Source organism: Panthera onca, chromosome A2 (assembly GCF_046562875.1).
Source record: "Panthera onca isolate mPanOnc1 chromosome A2, mPanOnc1 haplotype 2, whole genome shotgun sequence".
NCBI lineage: Eukaryota > Metazoa > Chordata > Mammalia > Carnivora > Felidae > Panthera > Panthera onca.
In genome coordinates, this window is record NC_138340.1 from 80786958 (window position 1) to 80801140 (window position 14183).

At 36.3% G+C, this 14183-nt stretch overlaps 1 protein-coding gene and 1 pseudogene across 1 annotated transcript in view; one reads left to right on the forward strand and one right to left on the reverse strand.

The window, feature by feature from the left end:
• The window catches only part of RELN (reelin), a 524459-nt gene that overhangs the window by 191680 nt on the left and 318596 nt on the right, over positions 1–14183 (forward strand). The window lies entirely within an intron of this gene.
• LOC132679094 (dnaJ homolog subfamily A member 1-like) lies at positions 4219–5413 on the reverse strand (annotated as a pseudogene).

The window sequence follows — 14183 nt, forward strand, 5'->3', positions numbered from 1 at the left end:
CTGAAAATGCATCATTTCATACAGTGTCCCTTTAGGTTAACAGGGGAATCTTATTTCACTGAAAAACTATTCTGTCTGGTTGTTGTTGTTGTTGTTGTTGTTGTTGTTGTGAGTTAAAAAGACATGTTTCTCATATACCAAAGACACTGAAAAATCAAGGGGAACTGAGGGACAATCCCTTACTAGGGCCCATGGGATAAATTTTAATCCTCTCTAAAGAGTCTTTGGCTGGAGAAAGAAGTAATAAAATAACTTGCTGATAGTGGTGTTTGTTAGCAGAGTGAAAGATGTTACTGAGAGGGATGGCGAAACATTGGTTGCAGTTTGTAACTCATAGGGAAAAATGTATAGCTGTGTATCTGCTCAAACCAGTAGTTTTTTTAAACCTGGTTACAAGTAGAATTATATGTGCCCAAGCCCTATGTCAAGATTCTGAACAAACTGATTAGGGATGGGGCCTGACATTCTGTATATTTTTAAAAGTTTCCAATTCCTAGATGGATTGATTTCTAGTCAAGATGGCTTAGAATACCATCTCTTAAAAGGTGCCTTTTAAATACCCTTAAAATAAAAATCTTTCTAGCAAAATGTTCACTTGTCCTACCCCTGATGACCACTCCATTCTCATCTCCTGTCTCCTGTTAGTTCCCTGAAAATGCACCTGCCTGAGTGTTACACTTGGCAGTGAGTTATATATGTGTCACAGGAGCCACTGTCTGTTTTTCATAGGCTGGTAAATGGTTCTTATTACATGTGTTGCTATCCCAGATCAGACTCACTGGTGATAGACTGATGATATCACTAGGAATCCCACCTGGACACTCTATGTAGCACCACGGGCAGCACTGGAATTTACTTCAAACACTAAGGAGACTCAGTCCAAATATGGTTCTATATTGAGCTGATGGAGTGTATTTCTATGTGACGAGGCACATAAAAAAGTCAGTCATTATCCAGGCTATATCCTAAGTATTCATTCTGCTTACTTCAATACTGTAATTCATCAAAAAAAGGAAGGAAGGAAGGAAGGAAGGAAGGAAGGAAGGAAGGAAGGAAGGAAGGCATGGCTGATTTTGAACATACTTGTAAGAGTTATAGTATTGCCTGAACAGGGCCAAAGGACTTTGCTATAAATATGATAGATAATTTAAGGGTACTTTCAATTAATCATTACATCAATAATTTAATGTGTTTTCTTTCATCTAAATGTGTCCTGAGGCAGGTAAGAGAAACACTACTTACACATTGCAAAAGAAAGATTATTCACTCCCTGGGCTCAAAGTTGCATATAATATGCAGAAATTAAACTTTGCTTTAATTGAAATTTGGTTGCAGTTTGGGGCTTTATAGTTTCCTTGGGCCACCTACTACATTCTTTTTAATGAAGCGTTAAAGGAGGGCAGCATTTAAAAAAATACTAATTTAGGTCTGATCTCTGCATGTTTCAAGCAACAAAGCACTTCTTTTTGTCCATTTTAACATCATTCTAAAAAAAACAGAGATAACCCCAAAATACTCCTGACCATCCTTAATAATGATTGTATGTCTATATACTATTAGCTTATCTACAGCCTTCTAGAATATATTTCAATTTTATTTTTTAATACCAGCTTCATTGAAATATAATTCATAGGCCATAAAATTCACCCCTTTAAAATATACAATTTAAGTGTTTTTAGTATAATTCAGATTCATACAATCATCATCAAAAATTTCAGAACATTTTCATCACCTTCCAAAAGACACCTTGCACCCATGAGCAGTCACGCTCTATTTCCCCAGCCTCTGGCAGCCACCAATCTACTTCCTGTCTCTATGAATTTGCCTTTTCTGGACATGTCTTGTAAATGGAATCATTCAACATGTAGTCTTTTATGCTTAGCTTTTTAAAGTTATCATGTTGTCAAGGTTTATCTTTGAAAGGTTTATGCTAATACCATGAACAGTACTTTATCCCTATTTATGGCTGAATGATACTCCACTGTATGTATATACCATATTTAATTTAGGCATCCGTCTGTTGGTAGACATTTGGGTTGTTTCCACTTTTGCCTATGATGAATAATCCTCCTGAGATCATTTGTATACAGTTGTGTGTGTGTGTGAACTTTTGTTTTAAAATCTCTTGGGTATACATTTAGAAATGGAAGTTTCAGGTCTTTCAGTAACTCAGTGTTTAACATTTTGAGGAATTGCCAAACTTTTCCAAAGTGGCTACAGCATTTTACATTCTCACTAGAAATATCTGAGGTTCAATTTCTTCACATCTTCATCAACATTTATTGTTGTCTGTCCTTTTTATTTTAGCCTACTTGATATAGGTTTAGTGGTATCTCATTGTGATTTTTATTTGTATTTCCCCAATGAAGGATGATATTGAGCATCTTTCCATGTGCTTATTGGCTGTTTGTATGTCTTCTTTGCATAAATGTTTATTCAAATCCTTTGCCCATTTTTAAATTGGGTTATTTATCTTTTATTGTTCTGGCTTATATATATGAGATATATGTGTATAAATATACATACAAACATATATAAATGCATACATACTGGATACAAGTCTCTTATCAGATACAGGATTTGCAAGTATTTTCTCCCATTCTGTGGGTTGTTTTTTTACTTCCTTGATGATATCCTTTGTTTCACAAAGTTTTAATTTTTACAGAGTTCAGTTTATTTGTTTTCCTTTTTTGTTTGTGCTTTTCATGTTGTATTTAAGAAAGCATTTCCAAATACAAGGTCGTGAAGATTTACCGCTATGTTATCTTTTAAGAGTTTTATAATTTTAGTTATTACATTTCAGTCTGTATTCCATTTCGAGTGAATTTCCATATTTGGTGTGAATTAGGGGGCCCAACTTCATTCTTTATTATTATTATTATTATTATTATTATTATTATTTTGCTTTGTAATCAGTATATTAAGGAGACATTCATACATTTCAAGAATTGCTTAATTCTGATATCCAGATTTAAGCTTGTGTGCTTTTAAACATACAATTAAAGCTATAGTACTAATATTAAATTATAGTTACTTTGGAGCATAAGTTAAATGGTTTAAAGTGAGCCTGTAAAAACATCTAAAATACCTTCCTATCTCATACATGCAAATTACTTCTCAATGTAAAGATCTCTTCACTCTAAGTAACCCTGCTCCCAAAGTCACTACTCGAAGCTTATCAAGGTCCAAAGAGAAGGAAAAAAGTATAGCCAGGACTGATTATACAATTATATACATAAATAAATAAATAAAAAATAAAAAGATGGCATAGCAAAAAGGCATGCAATTCTACAAGTGTAATCCCTCAAGCAGCACCATATTACGATAAACCTCTTCTTTAGAGAGGTATCATTTCGATCACTGTTACCACAGGCCAAATTACACAGTATGCCATCTTTAAGTAACAGGTGAGGCAATAGAATAAATGCAGAGACATCACAACAAATCCCACTTAATATAATTACAGATTGATGCTTCTCTACAAATTAAGTTTTTTGTCTGATTGCTAGTTAAATACAAGTTTTAACTTCATAACATCGTAGCTTACAATTAAGGGTCATAGGGGTGCCTGGCTGGATCAGTCAGTTAAGCACACCACTCTTGATACCAGGGTCTTGAGTTCAAGCCGCACATTGGGCATAGAGCTTACTTAAAAAAACAAAACAATTAAGGGTCATAGACTGAAGTCAATAGCATTTCAGTCTAAGCTGTTTCATGTATATAGAGCTGAAATCAGTTTTAAGACATGGCCTAAGAAATGGTAGGGGAGATTTTTTTTTTTTTTTTTTTTAGTGGTTTTTACAGGGGCACCTGGGTGGCTCAGTCAGTTAAGCGTCCAACTCTCATATTCAGCTTAGGTCATGATCTCACGGTTCATGGGATCGAACCCTGCATTGGGCTCCTCGCTGAGAGTGCGAAAACTGCTTGGGATTCTTTCCCTCTCTCTCTGCCCTTCCCCTGCTCATGCTCTCTCTCTGTCTCTCAAAATAAACAAACTATTAAAAGAAAAGTGGTTTTTAGAAGTATTAAGCTTATCTTGCACACTGAAGTAATCATATATACAGGGCAAAATCAGAGCTTTTATGTTGGAGTTTATTCTTCATTTAACTTTAAAACACTACTATAGTTGAATATTAAAAACAATAGCAAGCAGTGAGATATGATTATAGTCCTTCACTATCACATATAAAATGCCAGCAGTGTTATTCACTGGCCCCATTAAGAGGTCTGACATGGAACACCACCCTTAAGATGATGTTCATCATCCTCATATGCTTCTCCATCGTAATGGTGCCATCTTTCCTGATTTGGATCAAAGTCCACCAGTTCTACCTGGTCCATTTCATCAGTCTCTTCTACTTCTTTCCTCTCAGGTAGTTTTTCCAGGAAAGAGTTTATTGGGAGAGAGAAAGCCATTCTCCGGGAAGCTTACCTTAAATTCAATGATTCAGCAACCCTTTCCATATGGTCTACGATAAATTAGCATGCCTTCCTTTAGCACACTTGATATCTCCATGCTTGACAATTTGACCTTGATGAAAGGTGATGAGAATGGTTCAGTTGTCAAGAGTAGATGCTGACTTTTGAAAGCCACACAGTACTTCAACCAGCACTATGTCCATACACATGAAAAGGTCTTCTTGCCCCGTAAAAACAGTATGGTCCTTCTGATCTAAAACAATGATAATATCTCCTGATTCCAGTCTATTTCTAATATCTCCTGATTCCAGTCTGTTTCTTGGTCTCCTTCACCATGGAATGTTATTTTCTGGCCATCTTTCATGCCTTTGTCAGTATGAACTTCTAAAAATCGTCTCTCAAACTGTCTTTGTTCCATTTCAGCTTTTGCATCTATCTTTAGGACTGATCCATTCCCCATGGCCTTGACCCTCCATGCATGCAGACTGAATTTGCTGAACCATTCCAGGTCCTATCTGATGAATTCTTATTTGCATTTCAGTACCTTTGCAATTGGGACAGCATCCTGCCACTCCTTTCTTACCGTCTCAGCCTTTACATTTGTCACAAATCACATTCTTCTACAGAGCTGGTTTTCTTCTTGCATCATATATAAATCTTTTAAGGCTACTGAGAGCTGATACACAACCTTTATACCTCACCTTTCTCTCTGCATCCTTCCTCCTCCTCCAAAAAACATCAGAGATGTCTATCAGGGAGCTAAAACCACCACCAGCTCCACCTTCTTTAATTGCTTGTTCTCCTTTGTCATATAATCCCCATTTCTTTGCTTCAGAGAGCACTTCATAAGCTTGAAAAATCTGTTTAAACTTCTCTCCTTCTTATGGATTCTTATCAGGGTAGTACTTAAGGGCCTGTCAGCCTTTTTCAATTCTTCCTGGATGGCATTGGGTTTGACCCCCAAAACGTCATATTAAGTGGTTTCTTTCACCATTTTCTACAGCTGGTGAGCTCTGAGACCAGTGTGAGGGAGCAGAAAGGAGTGTGTTGCTGGTTGCAGCCTGCACAGATGCTACTCCTACACTTCTCACCGAGTGTTCTGCAAAGTTCCCCCATCTTCATTCTTTTACATGTGGATTTCCTGTTGACTGAATGGGAAAGGCTTTTGTTGAAAAGACCTCTTTTTTCTTTGTATTGTCCTGGCTCCCTTGCCAGAAAGTAATTGGCCATAATGTGAAAGTCCATTTTTGGACTCTCAGTTCTGTTCCACTGATCTGTTTGTTCTTCTGTTAATATCACACTGTTATGATTACTGTAAGTTGATAAGAAGTACAAGTCCTCCAATTTTGTTACTCTTCATCAAGATGATTTTGACTCTCCTAACCCCTTCCATTTCTGTTTGAATTTTATGATCAGATTATACATTTCTGGGAAATACTCAGCTAAGACTTTGAAAAGTACTGTGTTGAATCTCTAGATCAATTTTGGTATTATTGCCATCTTAACAGTAGTTAAGTTTTCTGATTTATGAACATGAGATTTCTTTCCATCTGTTTAGACCTCTTTTAGTTTCTTCAGCAATGTTTTATATTTTGTTATGTATAATTCTGGCTCTTATTTTGCTAACCTCTTATATTTTTGATGCTATTGTGAATGGAATTGTTTTCTTAATTTTATTTCCAGTTTATTCATTGATAGTGTATAGAAAAACAACTTATTTTTATATATTGGTCTTTTGTTCTGTAACCTTGCTGGATTTATTTCTTAGTTCTAATAATTTTCTTGTTGATTCTTTAATATTTTCTATACACAAGATTATGTCATTATGTTAGTATATGTCAAATAGAGGTATTTTCACTTCTTCCTTTTCAATATGGATGCCTTATAGTTCTTTTTCTTGACTGATATCCCTGACTGGAACCTCCAATACGATGTTGAATAAAAGTGGCAAGAGCAGCTTTCTTGTCTTTTTCATTCTTGTTACTTTCATTTTCTCCAATAAGTATCATTTTAACTCAGTTTTTTATAGATGGCATTTATCAGTTTGAAGCTGTTCCTTGTATTCCTAGTTTGTTGAATGTCTTTTTTTTTTTTTTTTTTTTTAGCATGAAAGGATATTGGAAGCCGTCAAATGATCTTACGGCATCTAATGATATGATCATAGTTTTGTTTCCCCTTTACTTTATTCTATTAATGTGGTATATTACATTGATTGATTTTTGTTTATTGAAACAACATTTGTATATTGCATTTGTGTGTTAAATCCTGTGTAGTCATGGTGTATAATCCTTTTAACATGTTGCTGGATTCCAATCTGCTACTATTTTGCTGACAGGTTTTTTTTTTTTTTTTTTTTTTTTGGTCTATATTCATAAGTGATATTTGTGTAGTTTTTGTTTCTTGTAATATATTTGCCTAGTTTTGGTATACTGGCCTCCTAGAATGTGTTGGAAAATGTATCCCCCCATCTGTTTTTTGGAAGAGTTTGTGAAGGATTAGTGTTAAGTCTTCTTTAAACATTTTATAGAATTCACCAATTGAAGCCATGTAGACCTGGGATTTTCTTTGTGGGATGTGTTGTTTTACTGTTGCAATCTGTATGCTTATTATAGGTCTATTCAGATTTTCAATTTCTTATTGAGTCAGTTTCAGTCGTTTACATCTTTCCAGAAATTTGTCCATTTCATCTTGGTTATCTAGTTTGTTAAGATTAACCATTCATAGTATTTCTTTAAAATCCTTTTTATTTCTGCAAAGTTAATAGTAATATCTCCTCTTTCACTCCTGATTTTAGTAAATTGATTTTCTTTCTTCCTCTTTCTTTTCTTTTCTTTTTTTTTCAGTATAGCAAATGATTTGTCAATTTTATTTTTTTCAACGAACCAACTTTTGGTTTCATTGCTTTTTCTCTATTGTTTATCTATTTACTCTTTTATTCATTTCTTCTTCTTTAATCTTAAGTATTTCCTTCCTTTTGCTTGCTTTGATATTCATTTCTTTTAAATTAAATTTTATTTTTGACAAAAATGTTTTAAAGGTCATTTAATAAGAAATGGCTTATAGTAGAAAGGAAGGCTTTTCTTCTCCACTCCTTCCAGAAACACTTCCAGAGTAAGCCACTGTCATCATTGTAGCTGTTGCTTCTGGTATTGATATCCATATTTTTTTTTAAAAATTTTTTTTTTCAACGTTTTTTATTTATTTTTGGGACAGAGAGAGACAGAGCATGAACAGGGGAGGGGCAGAGAGAGAGGGAGACAGAATCGGAAACAGGCTCCAGGCTCCGAGCCATCAGCCCAGAGCCCGACGCGGGGCTCGAACTCACGGACCGCGAGATCGTGACCTGGCTGAAGTCGGACGCTTAACCGACTGCGCCACCCAGGCGCCCCAATATCCATATTTTTAAATACACTCAAATCAAGTGACTTCAGATTATGGTAGAAGAAGGTATACATTTGTTTTATACCATTGCCCCTCAACACACAACTTCATCTCCATATCTGCCCAATATAAGTATTATATCACATTCTTAAATAAAATCAGTCATCAGTGTTTCAATCAATGATTATATCAATATTATTCACTGTAGAACCAAATGATATACTATGATTTTTTTCCTTCTCAAGCAACTTATCACCTTTAATTATTTCTTCTCTTTGTTAATTTACTCTGTTACTTTTCTTGGAGCACTTTTTCAGTTGCTTCCCGAGTGATTATACATGAGAAGTACAATATTTGCTTCCTTATTAATTTTTTTTAAGTATACGGGTCTCCCTCTCCCTCTCCTCCTCTCTCTCTCTCTCTCTCTCTCTCTCTCTCTCTCTCTCTCTCTCTCCCCCCCCCCCCTCTCTTGAGCCAAATATGAGGCTTGAACTCATGACCCTGAGATCAAGACCTGAGCTGATAAGAGTCAGATGCTTAACTGACTGGGCCACCCAGGTGCCCCTGATTCCTTACGTTTGATGATAGGTTGGCCAGAAATAGAATTCCAGATTAAAAGTAATACTCTCTGAAAATTTTGAAGACTTTCCATGCTGTAATTGAGAACATGAAAATGACACAATTTTATTGTTATTTTGAACATTATTATATTTTCTCTGCCTGCAAGTTTTTAGCATATTCTCTTTATACTTGTTGGTTTTCAATTTCTTGATAATGCTTATAAAGCATAGGAACTAGGTGGCAGTCCAGCCCTTATACCAGAGGTGTTCTCTCCATTTTCCTGCTTTTAGCCCCCGATATCGTACCTTGTGTCTTAATTCCAGACCCTCCCTCAGTATTTTTAGACAAGAAGGCTCAGGTTTATTATATTTTCCTAAAATTCATTACATTTTACCCATATAAATGCTCAGCTGACAAACATGTATTCTCAAACTGCCATAGAAATTATTGCCTGAAATTATCGGAATTAATGGATGTTTAACAACTAGAAATAAGCATAATCTACAGATTTTGAAAGTTTCACTTTGCATTTCCACTTCCTGAGCATGATTTAATTATGGGTAATATAAGCACTGCTTATTTCTATTAAAGTCAGAAGTTGTGAAGAAAACATTATTCCCAATTCCCTGACTATTCTATTTATATAATTGAGCTTAGTGTGGATAGTTTTTAGTGTAGAAATTTATTGAAGCCTTTCACATCAATAGAAATGTATGATAGTTCATGAAATAAATGATTGAAAATATAATATAGAAAAGATTCTACAATAAATAGGTTGAGGAGCACCTGAGTGGCTTGATTGGTTAGGCATCTGATTTCAGGTCAGGTCATGATCTCACAGCTGGTGAGTTTGAGCCCTGCATCAGGCTCTGTGCTGACAGCTCAGAGCCTGGAGCCTGCTTCAGATTCTGTATCTTCCCCTCTCTCTGCCCCTCCCCTGCTCACGCTCTGTCTCTCTCTCAAAAATAAACATTAAAAAATTTTTTTAATAAATAATAAATAGGTTGATAAAAAGTTATTCAATAATATATACAAAGAAATTGTTTTAATAAATGAGAAAAATAAGTTTAAATTCCAACTGAATACCCATATACCAAAATAAATTCCAGATGAACAGAAAAAATTTCCAGGAGAAAATGCATGCACATATCTATCTATTCAATTGAGTTTAGAAGGGGAAAGAGCTTCTAAGCATGAAAACCCTGGAAAAAATTAGAAGGAAATTGAATGATAGATTTGATTACATGAAAATTTGAAATTCTTTTTATTAAAAAACATACATATAAAGAGACTAATTATAAACTGCATACAAAATATTGGTAAGAAATATACAGCATAGGGATGCCTGGGTGGCTCAGTTGATTAAGCGTCTGACTCTTGGTTTTGACTCAGGTCGTGATCTCAAGGTTCCAGGTCATGAGTTTGAGCCCTGCGTTGGCTCTGTGCTGACAACACAGAACCTGCTTCAGATCCTCTGTCTCTCTCTCTCTCTGTCCCTTCCCCGCTCTCTCAAAAATAAATAAATATTTTAAAAAGTAATATATAGTATAGACTTAATAGCCTTCACATTTAAAGAGTTCTTGTAAATTGGGGCGCCTGGGTGGCTCAGTCGGTTAAGCATCCAAGTTCGGCTCAGATCATGATCTCATGGTTTGAATTCGAGCCCCGTGTTGGGCTCTGTGCTGATAGCTCAGAGCCTGGAGCCTGTTTCAGATTCTGTGTCTCCCCCTCTCTCTCTCCCCCTCCTCCGCTTGTGCTCTGTCCCTCTCTATCAAAAAATGAATAAATGTAAAAAAATAATTTTTAAAGAGTTCTTGTAAATTGGTTAGAAAAACATCAAAACCCATAGCAAAATGGGCAAGGACATGAATAGATAATTCCCAAAGCTGAAAAATGTAACCGACAAACATGCAAAATATCCTTACTAATAATCAGTGGGGTGGAAACTAAAAGTAACAAGACACCTTTGGAATGAAAACTGTACACTGATGATGCTCAATGCCACCAGGGTATCTTGGGGAGGGTGCTCTCTGGGACATTGGTTGACAAAGCTACCCTTCCTTATATGCCATTTGGAACTGTGGCCTCCACGTTTATGCCCTTAATTTAATTATCCAAGTCCTGGAAATCTATCTTAAAATACAAGATATGCTAAAAATGTCTAACTCAGAGAAACAGAGAGTAGCATGGTAATTACCAGGGGTTGAGAGGTAGGAAAAATCAGGAAATATTGGTCAAAGGGAACAAGCTTCTAGTTATAAAATTACTAAATTTTGAGGATCTAATGTACAACGTAGTAATTATTGCTAACAATACTGTATCATATACTTTAATGTTTCCAAGAAAGTAGACCTTAAATGTTTCACCATAAAAAGAATGGTAATTATATGACTGGATGAAGGTGTTAGCTAATGCTATAATGGTGATCATTTTGCAATGTATAAATGTTTCAGATCAATATGTTGTACACCCTAAATTTGTGCAGTGTTATGTGTCAGTTATATCTCAATAAAATTGGGGGGAAAATAAAAGACATGGTCAGAGATTTATATACTTCATTATTTAAAATATTAAAAAATAGAAACAAATAAAATTCCAACAATAATGAGGCACCTGGGTGGCTCAGTTGGTTAAGCCTCTGACTCTTGATTTTGACTCAGGTCATGATCTCATGGTTTGTGAGTTCAAGACCCACATTGGGCTCTGCGGTGACAGTGAGGAGCTTGCTTGGAATTCTCTCTCTCTCTCCCTCTCTCTCTGCCTTCTCCTCTGCTCGCACTTACTCTCTCTCTCTCAAAACAAATAAACAAACTTAAAAAATTCCAACGATATTGTAATGGTTGAAGAAACTACAATATGGCTATATGGTGGAACATTATTTAGCCAATAACAATCTTGTTCTAAAAATATTTAATGATATAGGAACTATTTATAAATAATATTTATAATATTTACTATTAATAAATAGTAAATGTAAAGGAAAAGAAACCTTTTTAGGCAAGTAATTTTCTAAAAAAAACTTGATATTCATGAATTAATTTAAAAAGTCTAGAATATAGTTTACTAAAATGTTAATAGTGGTTCTTTCTCCTGGATATGAATGAGTAATTTTGTTTTCACATGAATACATTTGTATATTTTTTTAAATTTCTCATAATACACACATTATTTTTAGAACAGAAAAAATAATTAAAAATTTGTTTTTTCCAAAGTAGTCCTTGGATGTACTTCAAGATACCAATATTGTCCTAATTTGTTATGACTAGTGAATTGGGTTAGATATCCTGTACTTTATTAGATCTTTCATTAGCTTTGTCACAGTCATAAAACATTTCAGAATTTATAGCCTTTTTTCCCTGAAGGTAAGGGAGTGACATTTCATCCTATATACTTTGGGATTTTGTTTTTTTAGTATAGTCGGCACACAATGGTACAACTTAGTGATTTGACAAGTTTTTACATTATGCTATGTTCACCATAAGCAGAGCTTGTGTTTCCCATTATATCACTATAACAATATCATTGACTGTATTCCTATGCTCTGCTTTTTATTCCATAACTGGAGGCCTGTATCTCCCTCTCTCCTTCATCCATTTTGCCCAAATCCCTGCTGGTAACCATTGTTCTCTACATTTATAGTTCTGTTTCTGCTTTTTGTTTGTTTATTCATTTTTTAAATTTATTTAAATTTATTTTTTAATTTTTATTCATTTTTAATATGAAATTTATTGTCAAATTAGTTTACATACAACACCCAGTGCTCATCCCAAAAGGTGCCCTCTTCAATACCCATCACCCACCCTCCCCTCCCTCCCACCCCCCATCAACCCTCAGTTTGTTCTCAGTTTTTAAGAGTCTCTTATGCTTGGCTCCCTCCCTCTCTAATCTTTTTTTTTTCCTTCCCCTCCCCCATGGTCTTCTGTTAAGTTTCTCAGGATCCACATAAGAGTGAAAACATATGGTGTCTGTCTTTCTCTGTATGACTTATTTCACTTAGCATAACACTTTCCAGTTCCATCCACGTTGCTACAAGAGGCCATATTTCATTCTTTCTCATTGCCACATAGTATTCCATTGTGTATATAAACCACAATTTCTTTCTTCATTCATCAATTGATGGACATTTAGGCTCTTTCCATAATTTGGCTATTGTTGAAAATGCTGCTATAAACATTGGGGTACAAGTGCCCCTATGCATCAGTACTCCTGTATCCCTTGGGTAAATTCCTAGCAGTGCTATTGCTGGGTCATAGGGTAGGTCTATTTTTAATTTTTTGAGGAACCTCCACACTGTTTTCCAGAGCAGATGCACCAGTTTGCATTCCCACCAACAGTGCAAGAGGGTTCCCGTTTCTCCACATCCTCTCCAGCATCGATAGTCTCCTGATTTGTTCATTTTGGCCACTCTGACTGGCATGAGGTGATATCTCGGTGTGGTTTTGATTTGTATTTCCCTGATGAGGAGCAATGTTGAGCATCTTTTCATGTGTCTGTTGGCCATCTGGATGTCTGCTTTAGAGAAGTGTCTATTCATGTTTTCTGCCCATTTCTTCACTGGATTATTTGTTTTTCGGGTGTGGAGTTTGGTGAGCTCTTTATAGATTTTGGATACCAGCCCTTTGTCCGATATGTCATTTGCAAATATCTTTTCCCATTCCATTGGTTGCCTTTTAGTTTTGTTGGTTGTTTCCTTTGCTGTGTAGAAGATTGTTATCTTCATGAGGTCCCAATAGTTCATTTTTGCTTTTAATTCCCTTTCCTTTGGAGATGTGTCAAGTAAGAAATTGCTGTGGCTGAGGTCAGAGAGGTTTTTTCCTGCTTTCTCCTCTAGGGTTTTGATGGTTTCCTGTCTCACATTCAGGTCCTTCATCCATTTTGAGTGTGTTTTTGTGAATGGTGTAAGAAAGTGGTCTAGTTTCATTCTTCTGCATGTTGCTGTCCAGTTCTCCCAGCACCATTTGTTAAAGAGACTATCTTTTTTCCATTGGCTGTTCTTCCTTCTTTGTCAAAGATTAGTTGGCCATACTTTTGTGGGTCCAATTCTGGAGTTGCTATTCTATTCCGTTGTTCTATGTGTCTGTTTTTGTGCCAATACCATGCTGTCTTGATGATTGCAGCTTTGTAGTAGAGGCTAAAGTCTGGGATTGTGATGCCTCCCGCTTTCGTCTTCTTGTTCAATATTACTTTGGCTATTTGGGGTCTTTTGTGGTTCCATACAAATTTTAGGATTGCTTGTTCTAGCTTCGAGAAGAATGCTTCGATGGGATCTGGTATATTAGGGTGGATCCGCAAGGTGCACAGGGGCGGGAGGGACAGGCTTAGCTTGCTTTGCCATTGGCGGTCCCCTACAGGAGAGGCCCTGCAACACCAGGAGGGAGGCAGACCTGTCGGAGGGATGGATCCACAGAAGCACAGCGTTGGGTGTTTGTGCGGTGCAAGCAAGTTCAGTGACGGGAACTGGTTCCCTTTGGGATTTGGGCTGGGGGATAGGAGAAGGAGATGGCACTTGCCAGAGCCTTTGTTCCCTGCGGAGCTGAGCTCTGTCTTCCGGCGCTCAACAACTCTCCCTCCCAGTGTCCTCTCACCCTCCTGGCTCTCTGAGAGCAGAGCTGTTGACTTTTAACATTCCAGATGTTAAGTCCCTCTGGCTGTCAGAATTCATGCAGTCCGGCCCCTACACTTTTGCAAGCCAGACTCAGGGGCTCTGCCTTGCTGGGCGGGCTGCCCCTCCACCGCTATTCATTTTTTTTAGATTCCACTTATCAGTGGAATCATATAGAATTTATCTTTCTCAGTCTGACTTATTTTACTTAATGTAATAC